At 43.3% G+C, this 14671-nt stretch overlaps 1 protein-coding gene across 6 annotated transcripts in view; it reads left to right on the forward strand.

Annotated features, from left to right (window-relative positions):
- slc24a2 (solute carrier family 24 member 2) overlaps positions 1-14671 on the forward strand; it is a 287510-nt gene that overhangs the window by 256634 nt on the left and 16205 nt on the right. The gene's annotated exons all lie outside the window — the stretch shown is intronic.

Raw genomic sequence — 14671 nt, forward strand, 5'->3', positions numbered from 1 at the left:
TAAACACTTTGGTACATCATTGGTGTATGTCTAACAAAAAAATTGTGTTGGAAAGTTTGCACTAACCTCGATGTGAAATGGGCTGGGCAAATGGAGGAATGTTTCCTGTGCATTAAGTATAACAGAGTCATAAACACATTCTGTATAAATATGTTTATGGTTTCTATTCTGAGGACACAGTAAATCAGTTTCCTATGGTTTACAGACAAAAATCGTCCTAATTGTCAAATGGTATATGGTCTTTCTTCACTTAACAAAGTTTCCTCTGATTTGTCGCAATATATCTGTCTCTTTCAGGCTTTTGAGCACAGCTGAAAAATGATGCCAACTTTCCTCCCTGTCAGTGGTTCTGCTTTTTCTTTTTTCCAATGATTAATCAGTAGATTTTTTTTTTGCAGGTATTACTGCAGTTGGGTTTGGAGATTTATTGAGGCAGTTGAAGAAAACAACAGGCAAGCAAGTTCTTATAAACTTGTCTCGGCGCAATAGTGCTGTGGACCACTGTCAGTCCATGTCTGCCCTGCCCATGATTGCTTCCTCCCAGTTTCCCACTGGAATAAGCCTGTGGACTAGCTTGGCATCTGAGCCAACTGGAACTATAAGGCCTGACCAGTGAGCTGTATCAGGGAATCAGTCCAATTGTTCCGTGCAGCTCACTGAATTTATTTCTGCACAGTCTTTGGGTGTCTGGTGGCCAGGGTAAGAATGGTGACCATTTTGTTGCAATTATCAGGCAGAATTTAATTTAGGCACCAAAGAGCATTTCAAAACTTGTTGTGTAAATAACAGTTGGGATTATTGTGATGAAATCGCAGTGTAATATGTGATTGAGTGGTTCATTTGCCCTTGAGTGTAATCACTACATTTGTTTTAAGATCCAGGCTGATGTTATTACAGGATAAATCAGATCCCAGACAGGAACTTGGCTTGGTAGTTCATATGTTTATTTGTTCTGCTTGAACAAAGTGGTCAAAGTGTTGAAATATAAGCCCTTAATGCTGCAGATCAGTAAAGCAGATGTTTATTACAAAGGGAACATAGACAGAACAGAATAATCTAAACTATTGGTCAGTGCATTAAGTTATTGGATTTGGGAGGTCATTGTTGCAGCTGTACAAGACATTGATAAGGTCACTTTTGGAATACTGCGTTCAATTCTGGTCTCCCTGCTATAGGAAAGATGTTGTAAAACTTAAAAGAGTGCAGTAAATGTTTACAAGGATGTTGCCCGGGTCGGATGATTTGAGCTACAGGGAGAGGCTGAAGAGGCTGGGGCTATTTTCCCTGGAGCATTGGAGGCTGAGGGGTGGCCTTATAGAAGTTCATAAAATCACGAGGGGCATGGATAGGGTGAATGCTCAAAGGCATTTTCCTGAGGGTGGGGGAGTCCAAAACTAGGATGCAAATGTTTAAGGTGAGAGAGGAAAGATTTAAAAGGGACCTGAGGGGCAACGTTTTCACACAGAGAGTGGCGCGTGAATGGAACGAGCTGCCAGAGGAAGTGGTGGAGGCTGGTACAATCACGACATTTAAAAGGCATCTGGATGGGTACATTAATAGGAAGGGTTTAGAGGGATATGGGCTGAATGCTGGCAAATGGGACGAGGTTAATTTAGGATATCTGGGTGGCATGGATGAACTGGACCAAAGAGTCTGTTTCTGTGATATACAACTCTGACTCTATTTACTTAAAACACAAATTCGAAGATTTTAAAGACATAGTACTAGTACAATCCCAGAATTTTCATGTATAAATTGAGAAGAAACAAGACAGCTTTGTTATAGTACCTGAAATGTCACTCCTGGTACAGCTCCCAAATCACCACTTATATATTACAGCCAAGTCCCTGTACCTAACACCACGTTCAGTTTAACCCACGTACAACTTTAAATTTTAAACTGGGACTACAGATAACTTCTTATTCCTGGGGCTATCATTCACTGGGGATTCAATGAGCTCAGCAATGTACCTCCTTCAATGTAACATACACCCACCTCTATCACTCCCCACCCTCCTGAGTTGCACACCACCTCCTTCCACCCCAGATCAAGGTCGTGACCAGTGTGCTGAAATCATTCAAGTGCACAGGACCTTGCAGGGGCTGGGTTTTCGTACGGACAGCCAGCTTTGAGGGAGCATCAAGTTGAGTATCTTTGGAACTCAGTGCCTCAGCAAACACTGGAGGCAGAGTCACTGAATGTTTCGAAGGCAGAGCTCGATACAGCAGGTACTTGACTAACAAGGAAGTCTGAGTTTATCAGTGTAGCAGGAATGCCAAGTAAAGGCCAAACACTGGTCAGCTATGATTGTGCTGAATGGTGGTACAGGCTGAAAGAGCCAAATGGCCTTCCCTGATCCTAACTTGTATGTTCACACATTTGAATTTCTTTACCTGAGAAAGTGTTAGTCATCTTTCATAATAACTCACCCCACATAATCAGTCAAAATAAGCAGTGTTAACTTAAGTTATGGCCTTTTAACTTGGATTAGTTTGTTCTGACTGATTCCTGTGAGGCAGATTTATCTGAAAAATATTGTATGAAGTTAGAGTAAGTTGAGTTTAACATGAGAAACAAATCTACGTGCGAAGATTTCAGAAACGCTTTTGTGGTTATGGCAGAAGTATTTTTGAAGCAAAGAGTTAATTTGGACAGCCTTTTCATATTATACTGAACCAATTGCTCGATTCACAGGCAACTAGGGGTTAATGTCCTTGTGAGTACCACTGTAATCTCTGATTGCTGTGCTATTGCAGTTCTGCAGATTATAATTATGGCATTTACTCTGATGTACTTTCACATTGACCCTGACATGATGGTTCTCTATTGGTCTCTCACTTGCTCGTGGTATTGTGTATTTGCTGCTGATTGTAGTATGTTACCCTCGATGATAATCTAAAATCTACCATCAGGATTAATACATTCCATTTGGCATTTTACATTTGTGAATACAATTACAGAAGAGCATTTAAACTTCACTGACGACGACAATTGAGAAAACAACTCTAAGAATCCATTTCAGTGAGCCAGATTAATATAGTTCCTATTTATTGGGTGGCTTCAGGCCTTTGATGGTGACCACATATCATTATCAGTTGTCCCTTGATCAGAAGGATGTCTATTCAGGGTTGCAGTTTTTCTGCCATGGGACTTCATGTTCCTGTACAGCCTGATACATGACCCACAGATCTCTAAGCACGTGGTGAAGGGCATCTCACAGAGTGGCATGGTGGCCCATTGGTTAGCACTGCTGTCTCACAGTGCCAGGGATCTGGGTTTGAATCCTCCCTCAGGTGACTGTACTGAGTTTGTGCATTTTCCCTGCAACTGTGCGGGGTTTTCTTCGGGTGCTCTGGTTTCCTCCCACAGCCTGAAGATGTGCAAGTTAGGAGGATTAGCCATGGGAAATGCAGGATTATAGAGTAGGTGGGTGGGATTTTTTTGGAGGGTTGCTCAAGGGTCAAATGGCCTGCTGTACACTACAGAGATTCTATGATCTCATGGGCTTGTGGGATCCAATTTGCTCTCTGCTGCATCGTTAAGAATATTGTGACACAAAGTGTGATGGAGCCTGATGGACAAGTTGACACTGTTTGGAACAATTGATTGTAAACTCCTTCGAGTCATTGAGGTCAATGCTGCTGAGGTTCAGGATATTTTTGAAGCGTTTTCTTCTTTGCTTGGAAGATTTTGGAATTTGAGTATTGAAAAAAACAGCACCTGGCCATTTGATTTTGCACCTCAACCCAGAGAGCCTTGCGATTCTCTGAGTCAAATGCCTGGGCCAGGTTGAATGAAATGAAATGACCCTGGTGATGTTCTCAGCATTTTTCTTAGTCTCTGTTACCCACCAGATCCAAGTGAGAGCTTCCTCTAAGGTCTAAAGCCACCGTCGGCCCCTGGGAGGATCTCTTCAGTCACAGGAACTGGGTGATGCAGAAGAATGCGTGCCAGTATTTTCACTGCTACGCACAAGAGGAAAGTGCTTTAATATTTTCCGCAGAGTGATCCATCTTCCTTCTTGAAGATTGTTGCAATTTGAAATTGGGGAAAGACAGTCCCCCGTCCTCCAAAATTTAAACGATGAGTACACACGGACTTAAACTGAGAAGCCTTGACAGCATCAGCTGGAATAGCCTCATGCACCAGCCATTTCATCCATTTTAACTCCCATCCCATCAACCCTGGTGCTCACTGACCCACATGGGCTGCCTACGGCCTATTCTTATCTTTGTGTCGCAACATCTGTGTGGCGTTGCCATCCCTATTACTGTAGCCTCTTGAAGACTGTTGTGAACTCTGCATTGCAGTCCTTCTGGTCCCTTGTGTATTCCTCATATGACAGTAGTGGCCAAAGCTGTTTAAGGACAAGTGTTAGTGGTACCCACACCAGTAATTGCAACCCCCAGGAGGATGACGACAAAGAACAAATTCGGGCTCACGAATGCCTGGGGCTCGCAGGATCAATTCTGCCAAACGTCATAGGGTGAACAGTGAGGTCAGAGTTCTCTCTAAATCCAGAGAACGCATGAGCTGAGTGAGCCTGAGATGTTTGTGCACCACCTGATGCAGAGACACGATAACAGAGATCTAAGATAATAAAGTGTGAGGCTGGATGAACACAGCAGGCCAAGCAGCATCTCAGGAGCACAAAAGCTGACGTTTCAGGCCTAGACCCTTCATCAGAGAGGGGGATGGGGAGAGGGAACTGGAATAAATAGGGAGAGAGGGGGAGGCGGACCGAAGATGGAGAGTAAAGAAGATAGGTGGAGAGAGTATAGGTGGGGAGGTAGGGAGGGGATAGGTCAGTCCAGGGAAGACGGACAGGTCAAGGAGGTGGGATGAGGTTGGTAGGTAGGAGATGGAGGTGCGGCTTGGAGGGGCCTGTGTTCAGTTCCACCCTCGGGTGACTCTGTGTGGAGTTTGCATGTTCTGCTTGAGTCTGTACAGGTTTCCACTGGATGATCTGGTTTCTTCCCACAGTCCAAAGGTGTGATGGTTGGGTGATTGGCCCTGGGAAACACAGGGTTACAGGTTGTGTCAGGGTACAGAAAATATTTTTGCCAAGTGTTTTATAAGTAGATTTTCCTAATTATGTGATCTATTATAAATCAGCATTTAAAATATCTGTACTTTATTTATACACTGAATGTTACTGCCCTGCTTTATGGCTTTTGTCTTTGCTGACACTTGGGGTCATTTTAATTTTCAAGTGTTAAAATGGGATCATATTAGAAAACAGCGAAGGAGTGGCCTCAGTCCTGAAATACCCTGTGTTAATCCGTGTACCTCTCGCCTCTCCCTTTGTCTTCAAAAAGCCCCTCAGCCTACCTCTATGATAAATACTTCCCTGCAACTGCCTCTTCCTTTGTCTCTTTGCTAATTTTGGTTTGATGGTGGCTGTGCAAGTTGGTTAATTGTGACAAAAAGGAGGCTCAGAAATCTCACACTGCATCTGTTTCACACACTTCAAAATCTGCATTCAAGATCAATTCCACTGCTCTGCACACCATTGCCTAGGACATTTCTGTGGGTGTCCAGGGCCTGTTTGTTGTTAGACACTTCTGCAAAATCGACCTTCAGTAAGTAATTAATGCACACGCAGCAAACGACAGCACGAATGAACAGCAGCTACACTGCAGCAGCAGTATTGAAACAGTTTGGCTGGCTTGTCATCGCAGACTGTTGGTTAGATTCTCAGTGCATTTTTTTTTGGTGGCTTATTTTTTGCTTTACGCTGTTGACAATCTGAAACCAACAGAAGTGGCTTCTGTCACTTGGACCATTCCTGCTCCTCCTGGTCTGTTTGGAAATGAAATAAAGCAATTTCTCTGAAGTTGAGCCTTCTGCTTTTGCGTTTCGCTGCTAGTTCCCTCAGGGCAGATGTAAATCTGCACTCAGTGAGTAAGGCCTAATATAGCATCCTTGACCTAGAACTGAATTGTGGGAGGAGTTCCTTATGACCTTAAGTGGCTGACATGACCTCTGGGTGCTCCGGTTTCCTCCCACAGCCCAGAGGTGTGCAGGTTAGGTGGATTGGCTATGGGAGATGCAGGGTTACAGGGACAGGGTAGTGTGGCAGCTGACAAAAGCAGCTTTTGCTGGTGTAAGCTTTCTAGCACTGCTCCTCGCGATACTGGCCTGCCATACAAATGAAGAACCTCAAAAAAGGGGCCTTTTGACTCCCCAGCCAGCTGCTGTAGCTAGCACCATCCCTTTAAGTACAGATTGCCAAGACAACTGTTCAAGATGTTGTTTCCATTTTATGTAGCAATTGCAATCTATACGTTGCCCATCTCCCCGCAAAAAGCAGTGAAATGTTGCCTCAGTCAATGGGAGTTATTTTAACCAAATTAAGCTGGTAGGAAACTGGAAGCATGAGATCTTCTGGCCATTTTACCTTGATGGGGATTAAAAATAGAAGGGGGTCTAAATACGGTGACTGATAATCATCCATCCATTACCTGAAAGCAGCTTAGGTTAAAATTATCCCAAATATTTTAAAAAGATAATAAAAATCTTTGAGCTCCATCCAAAAGTATTGCACTATAGGTACATGAACCCATTATGGGGGAAATCCTCACTTGCCAACACTCTTTTACACACCTCTGCAGGGGGCAGGTAATGCTTGTTGGATGATTTTTTTTAACATCGCTGTCAGAGATCACACTGTTTGCAGTCTGATGCAGTTGGGTGGTGTCTATTCTTTCTCTCTGATTGTTGTCTGTTGTTCTGGATGTACAGTGTGCAGTGAAGAGACACCTTACACTCCAGGGCCTCCATTCGAATCTACACTTAACTGTCTTAAGTCAACGGCTCCCCGTGAAACAAGAATGAGGTGGATTGGCTTCAAGCAGCTGACTGGAGTGTTAATTAGCACTGAGCCTCTGGGGCCATCAGTGTTAGCAGCAACTTGCTGATTTGCACTCCTCGTGGTTTATATAATTAAAGGTTTGGCAATGCATTTGTCATTTTTTTGTCAATCTGATCTGAGATCAATGGAGAACCCTCAACTTAGCATTCATGGTGAGCTACCGTACATGGCACGGGGTAGACTCTGCATGCAGCAAGGGAGCACTGAAGTGTTGACATGGTTTTGATTATTGTCAGATTAATACGCCAGTCACAATTTTGCCTGCTCTAGCTGCTATCTGTAACGTCCGTGCTCAGCAGCAAAGTGAACGGGGAGAGGATAAATGACCCTGTCAAGAATTTATGCAAACATTATTTATTTTCAAGGATTTTAAGTCTGACGTAGGGGACTGAGTTTTCCATGATGCTAGCATTGGCCTCAGTTCCAGGTAGAGCAGGAAAGTAGTGGGCCCAGTGAGAGCACCTGTGCACGCTGCCTGGGGCTGTGACCATCACATTGCAGTTCATCCATGCTGGGAGAAATGAGAACCTGCATCATTGCCCCCAACCTGTCTCATAACTCTCGAACCCCTCACCGTCCCACATGTGCATTCTCAGTCCTCAAGCAGTGGAATTGGTGAAGCAGCATCAATTTTAAATTGGGTTGAGATTCTTATGTAAATAATCCACTTCATCAAAGTGAATGTATCCATATAAAGCCCTCTTCCCTTCGAAAAAAGTAAGAATTACATAATGTTCTGAGTTCTTCTGGGCAATTCCCCAAATGTCATTGCAAAGTTTCAGTGATTTCTGAGTATGGAGTTATGTGAGTCACCAGGTTAGACTGTTGAATCAGCTCTCAAGGTCAGGAGTCCATCTACCTGAAGTGCTATCTAACCTTATTCCAGTGAATGTGGTCAATATGTTTCTAGCTCAGTCCTACCAAGGTGTGGCTGGTTTGCATGCTGATGGAATAATAAGGTGTAGAGCTGGATGAACACAGCAGGGGAAGCAGCATCCTGGAAGCAGAAAAGCTGATGTTTCAGGCCTGGACCCTTCATCAGAAAATGGCCCGAAACATCAGCCTTCCTGCTCCTCTGATGCTGCTTGGCCTGCTGTGTTCATCCAGCTCTACACCTTGTTACCTCAGATTCTCCAGCATCTGCAGTTCCTACTATCTCTCTTGCATGCTGACGGGGCTTATTTTACTGGTCATGGCAGCTCCTTGCAGCTGAAGACATCTGAAATTTCAAGAAAGAATTATGTGCCCTGTCCATGCAGCTTCAACACAAGCTCAATAATCTTTTTGCTTTGAAGAAATTTAATTTTAAATATTGGTTTTTAGAGCAAGGTTTCTGCATTTGGTCCCAGTACAGGAATCAAGGCAATGTTTCCACAGGCAGTAACAACAGTTTGGAGAGGTATCAAAGATCATCCTGTCTCATGAGGAAGCCTCACAGGCTGCTCACAGAATTAAAGATGCCACAGATTCAGAAATGAATGTACGTCTGACTTCAGTAGTTAAAGTACAACGAAAGGATGACCTTGGGTGTTTCGCAGTTCACAGTTTTGCTCTTTTGCAGAGGATTAATTTCTGCAAATCACCATATTCCCTTTATTGCTGCATGATGAATCGTAATTAATGAATACAGGTGGTCTATTTCAAGCACAGGAACAATATTTTAGATTTTGCTTAATTATTCTGATGGTTGATGTGAATGCTTAAGGTTGAAAAGTGTAAGCTGTAAAAGTCAGTGGAATTCTGCCATTGCACTGGTTAACAATTCAGGTTGAACACTGCGTAAAAAATTAATGTGGACACTTGAAATATGACATTTTAAAAATTCAACAGTTTAGAGAAATAGAACTCACCTATCAAGTCAGGATGATCATTCATTAGAGCTAGTCATCAGAGAGTCTGACGAGTCAACTCATAGATAACACAATGTGGAGCTGGAGGAACAGAGCAGGCCAGGCAGCACCAGAGGAGCAGGAAAGTTGACATTTCAGGTCAGGACACTTCTTTCTGGAATCAACTTTCCTGCCCTTCTGATGCTGCCTGACCCACTGTGTTCCTCCAGCTCCACACTGTGTTATCTCTGAGTCCAGCATCAGCAGTTCTTACTATCTCCTGGTCAACCTATGGAATCCCTGCAGTGTCAACACAGGTCCTTCAAGTCCACACTGACCGTCTGAAGAGCATCCCACCCAGGCCTGGATAGGGGAATCCAAAACTAGAGGGCACAGGTTTAACATGAGAGGGGAAAAATTTAAAAGGGACCTGAGGGGCAACATTTTTTCACACCGACGGTGACAGGTGTATGGAATAAGCTGCCAGAGGAAGTGCTGGAGGCTGGTTCAGTTACAGCATTTAAAAAGTACCTGGATGGGCACATGAATAGGAAGGGTTTAGAGGGATATGGGCCAAATGCTGGCAAATGGGACTGGATTTATTTAGGATATCTGGTTGGCATGGACGAGTTGGACTGAAGGGTCTGTTTCTGTACTGTACACCTCTATGACTGAACTGAAAAGAAGAACTTGAGAGGCCAGCTGAGGAGAATCTCAAAAACATGATTGAGATACTTTTGAAACTAGGGTGAGATGTGGCTCTTAGGCAAGAGTTTCAGATTACCGAGACATGATGAATGAAGATAATGGCTTCAGTTGGTGTGTGTAGTAGGTGGAAGGTGAGGCATGAATTTGAGTATGGATTAGGTGAATGTCACAAAGGTGGATTGGACCAGGACCATAAAGGGATTTATAAACTAGGAGGGGATTTTGGAACTGATGTGATGAAGAATGGCAGCTCAACAAGGTACAGGATGGAACTAGAAAAGATGAGAGTGGCCATTTAAGTAGTAACATTTGAAAATAGGTGTTTAATCCATTGTAAGGTCAGGAAACTGAGGCTGAATAGGTCCTTTCTGCAAAATAAAACTTACAGCATCTCAATTTTTGGGGAACATTCCATTGTGTTGTTATACATGTCTTCCTATTTGTTCTTTGCCTTCTGTCGTGTTTAAGAGCAGCAGTGTGAAAGCCAGAGAGATGAATTGCATTATGTTACTTATCTGGAAGTGGATATTAGCTATCGCTGAGGGAACTGCTCAAAAAAACTGAGACTGGATTCCAAGATAATGGAAACTGCAGATGCTGGAGAATCCGAAATAACAAAGTGTGGAGCTGGATGAACACAGCAGGCCAAGCAGCATCTTAGGAGCACCAAAGCTGACATTTCGGGCCTAGACCCTTCATCAGACTGGATTCCTGATGGTTTGTAGTTTATAAAGGATACAGCCAGATCAGAGCATTTGAAAGCTGTAGATCTGTCCTTCTGGGACTATGTTAAGAGCACTATTATTTTCGTATCTGACACATCATAAATCCATCTACTGATATTGATCAGTATTTATTTGGATATGGTGTACATGAAATAGTTCCCACGGTAATTGCAAAGCTACACTGTTCTCAACCAGTAACAATCTGCAGCATGAGACTGTATTAGACAAACAGGAGGCTGGAAGAATACAGCAGGCCAGGGAGCACCTGGAGGAACGGAGAAGTCATCATTTCGGGCATTACCCTTCGTTAGTCCTGAGATCCTGAAACGTTGACTGCTCCTTTCCTTCAGATGCTGCCTGGCCTGCTGTGTTCTTCCAGACGATAGTTGGAACTGCAGATGCTGGAGAATCTGAAATAACAAGGTGTAGAGCTGGATGGACACAGCTGGCCAAGCAGCGTCAGAGGAGCAGGAAGGCTGATGCCCGAAACGTCAGCTTTCCTGGTCTCCTGATGCTGCTTGGCCAGCTGTGTCCATCCAGCTCTACACCTTGTTATCTTGCATTCTTCCAGCCTCCTGTTCGTCTACAATGGATTCCAGCATCTGCAGTTCTTATTTTGTCTCTAACTATGGGGCTATATTAATGTGTATACGATTTCCCATTTAAAAGAACTATAATAGCTCAAAGTCAGTCAAGTTGTAAACATAAGGGTTAAGTGTTATTTGCAGACAATTTGAGCTTTGTTGCTGTGGTTGAAAAGGTTATTTGAATCTTATTGATTGAGCATATCACCCCTTACTTCCTGAGGTCTGTGTTCTTCTATCCGTACTGATTGAAGGAAATACAAGCTTCATGTTGTGAATTACAACATCCATTATTTAGGGAATGGAGGAGGAGAAGGATGCCAATTCTATCACACGTTCCTAGAATGAGGAAAATACCATCCTACATCAGTGTGCTTTGTTATTTAGCACAAGCATTTGGACCAGAATTGTCACCAGTTCTTGAAATGGTGTATTAAAGCAGAACATCAGCAGATAGCTTCTATCTTTGAATCGCAGCTTATAAACTGTGCAGTTTGAGGTTTATTTTGTGACAACAGATGTCTGATCAACACAGTGGCTCAGAGGTTAGCACTGCCGTCTCACAGCACCAGGGACCTGGGTTCAATTCCACCCTCAGGCAATTGTTGGGAGTTTGCGCATTCTCCCTGTGTCTGCGTGGGTTTTGTCCAAGTGCTTCAGTTTCCTCCCATGGTCCCGACATGTGCGGGTTGGGGTGGATTGGCTGTGCTAAATTGTCCAGGGATGCAGAGGCCAGGTGGATTAACCATGGGAAATGTAGGGCTGTGGGTGAGATGCTGCTTGGAGGGTTGGTATGCACTCGATGGGCCAAATGGCGTACTTTCCCACTGTAGAAGTTCTGTGATATCTTCTGTGTAATTCTGTTCATCTTATAATCCCTGCTGTAGCTGAATATGTAACAACTCTACAGAATGGTTCCACAATAGTGGAAGCCAAATTAGAAAAGAGAGGAACGAGTAATTAAATAATTGCAATTTAAACCAGCCTGAAGTCAGGCACTGACGCCAGAAGCATGGGGAGCACCCCAGTGACTTGTGGTACAGGGCTTTTTATTTGCACTTTATCTTGTCTCTCATGAGTAGCACATGATCCTGTGTTAGACAGCCGACGAGGTGGCTTACACTTTGTGAACTTGCTTGGAAGCAGATGTTAGTTGTGGGTGAGTGGACTGTATAAAGGACTGAGACCGGGTGGCGGAAAGAAATGAAAAGTTAACAATTGCCCATGGCAACTGAATGTGCAATACGTGATATTTTCTCAGTACTTGAACTGATTAGTACTTTTGAAACTATTTGGAGCTGATTAATATTTCTATGAAAATCCAGAAATGCATGGTGCCCATCTGCTACTGTTAACCTTCTTGGTTAATTTTTGGGATCCAGTTATTCGAAAACAACCCCTTCTGCTTGTAGTTAATTCCACCAGGAGATCAGCTGCCATGAAAAGTCACGTTTGTCTGTCGGGTGTCACCTGGCACATCTGTAGCTCATCTGTAACTGGTATCCATTACCAATTACACCTGGGTCAGCGTCTCTTTTGCACCCCATCCTACCCTCAGGAAGAGATCCTTGTACCTTTAAAACTCAGATCAAATGGCTGAATTTATGCTGACATTGTATTTTTTTCTAAGGATGGTATTTTTTTCCCCGAACTTCTTGTTGCCCTTGCGACTTCAAGTAACCCGTTCGCTTGTCTTATGGTTTGCACGAGGAACTTTGCACACATGTCTTAGTCTCAACATTTCAGAGGCCTTAGTGGGTGATTTGCTGGTCTACTGCCCATCGGGAATTAAGTAGAGCAATTACGTCAGCCATTCAGCAGCATACGTCAGCCATTCGAATATGATTTGCAAGTTGCCAGCCCTGATAGAAAACTCACTATTGAGGTAGACGGGCAGGTCACTCCTCCGCGGATACAAGCCAAACATTGTGGATCAAACAGGCGAACAAAAAGCAGAATCCATCGGGAAGGGTGGTTACTGGCATTGTGTCAGAAGAAATGTGTGGCAGGAAAAGCAATCATATTTTACTTTGCCTGGCAAGCCTTGATTGGTTACCATTGCTGCTGGCTGCGTCACTCAATGCTCAGTGCCACTTGAGTGGAGTGTGCAGAGCTCCTGCTTTACATACGGGAATGTGACATTTGGGTATGACTGTGATTGAGAGCTTTAACAAAGCTCCCAGCTATTTGGATGGGGGCTGTAAGTTTTAGTCATTACATTCGCGTAAGGAAACCAGGCAGTGGATCACTGGAATAACAAGGTGTAGAGCTGGATGAACACAGCAGGCCAAGCAGCATCAGAGGAAAATACCTGGTTTGCTTCAGGACATGGTCGAGCAGTTTCAGGGCCAAAGAGGTTACGAGGAGAGTTGCAGTGGGAGAGAGACCTGCTGAGGTTTTTCTGGAGGGAGGAGGGTAACTTCTTCAGGGTAGGCATCCTTAGAAGAGGCTTCGCAGTGAGGTTAAAATTGTTTCAGAGATAGTAGGAACTGCCGTTGCTGGAGAATCTAAGATATACAAGGTTTAGAGCTGGATGAACACAGCAGGACAAGCAGCATCAGAGGACAGTTAGTTGGAAGTTGTCCGAATTGCACCCAGGTGCTTTTGTCTGACTTTAGCACTTTGTTGATCTGTTTCTTTTTTGGGAAATGGTTTTCATTTGAAATGCGATTGGCCAAAAAGAAAGCTGCAAAGAATAAACCTTACAAACTGTATTCAATCAAATTCGTAACAACTGTGAGGCATTGATGAAGCTTAACCATTCAGGGGGCATGATGAAACTGACTTGAAAGAGAATGAAGATAAAAATATTGATGGAAAATTTACTTGAGTTGATATGAAATAGAGAATTGTTTGAATATTATCAAAATAATCCCATCGTGAAAACCAAAAACAGAGCCCACCGGCTGGCTTTTTTAATCCTACATGTTAAATGTGAGTTTAAGAAGTAACAAGCCAGCAGCTAATGTCCTGTCTATTAACTGCGATGCTTCTCCAAGTTTAGCACAGTCAAGGACACATTCAGATTTAGACTGCATGAGTATTTGAGCATCTCAAACTTGCACCTGCATTGTGTTTATGTTTACGCATAATACAGATACAACAGTGACATGTCCGAGCACCACCGATCTCACTGTTAACACGCACATTAGTTTGACACCCTGCTGAGTTAGTCTCGGTATCTTTGGCAACCAGCTAAGAGAGAGATTGCTCTTGGGTCGGTGAAGACCTTGCTCCCAACCAACCCAAAATGTCTTGCTGTGAAGCCAGGAGTTGGTCATAAAAACTCTTTCCATAGATTTTCTTTCACCCATTGACTCACGTTTGGGCCAAAAATCACAAAACAAATGGCCTGAGTTGGTTCTTGTGAAATGCAAACATTGCCTGCAGCAGTTTGACAGGGCCTGACAGCTCTCAAAAAAAAAACAAATTAGTAAGACCCAAAAACCACTTTGGGATAATCACTAAAGCCTCTTCTGATTGAGATGTGTCACTGATTGTAAACCTGAAAGCAAGCCATAGCAATTTCCGCCTCAGTAAATCTAATTTGTGGTGCAGGGTACAACACAGCCAACAAGCTACGATAACTAAAAGGCATGCATTATAAGACCTTGCATTAAACGATAGAATGTGATAGAATGACAAGTGATTGACAGCATCAAGAATACTTGTGTTTGCAGAAGGTCATCTGTTTGTTAAAACACCGGTGTAAACAATAAAATAACATTTTCTCGTCTGAAGTATGAAAAGCAATCCCGAATAGTTCTCAGTGAATTATAATGCAAAATCATCTTTAATTGTGATTTTTAATAGTGCTAGAGACACCTTTTTCAGGAAAGCCTCAACTTCTTCCTAATGGTTGGAGACCATGGAAACTTACTCTGTGGTCTCCCAATTTTGGGTGCATGTCCCAAAATACCTTTGAAATCAGAAGGCATTTAAAACCTTAAG

The sequence above is a fragment of the Stegostoma tigrinum genome, chromosome 3 (genome assembly GCF_030684315.1).
Source record: "Stegostoma tigrinum isolate sSteTig4 chromosome 3, sSteTig4.hap1, whole genome shotgun sequence".
Classification (NCBI taxonomy): Eukaryota; Metazoa; Chordata; class Chondrichthyes; order Orectolobiformes; family Stegostomatidae; genus Stegostoma; species Stegostoma tigrinum.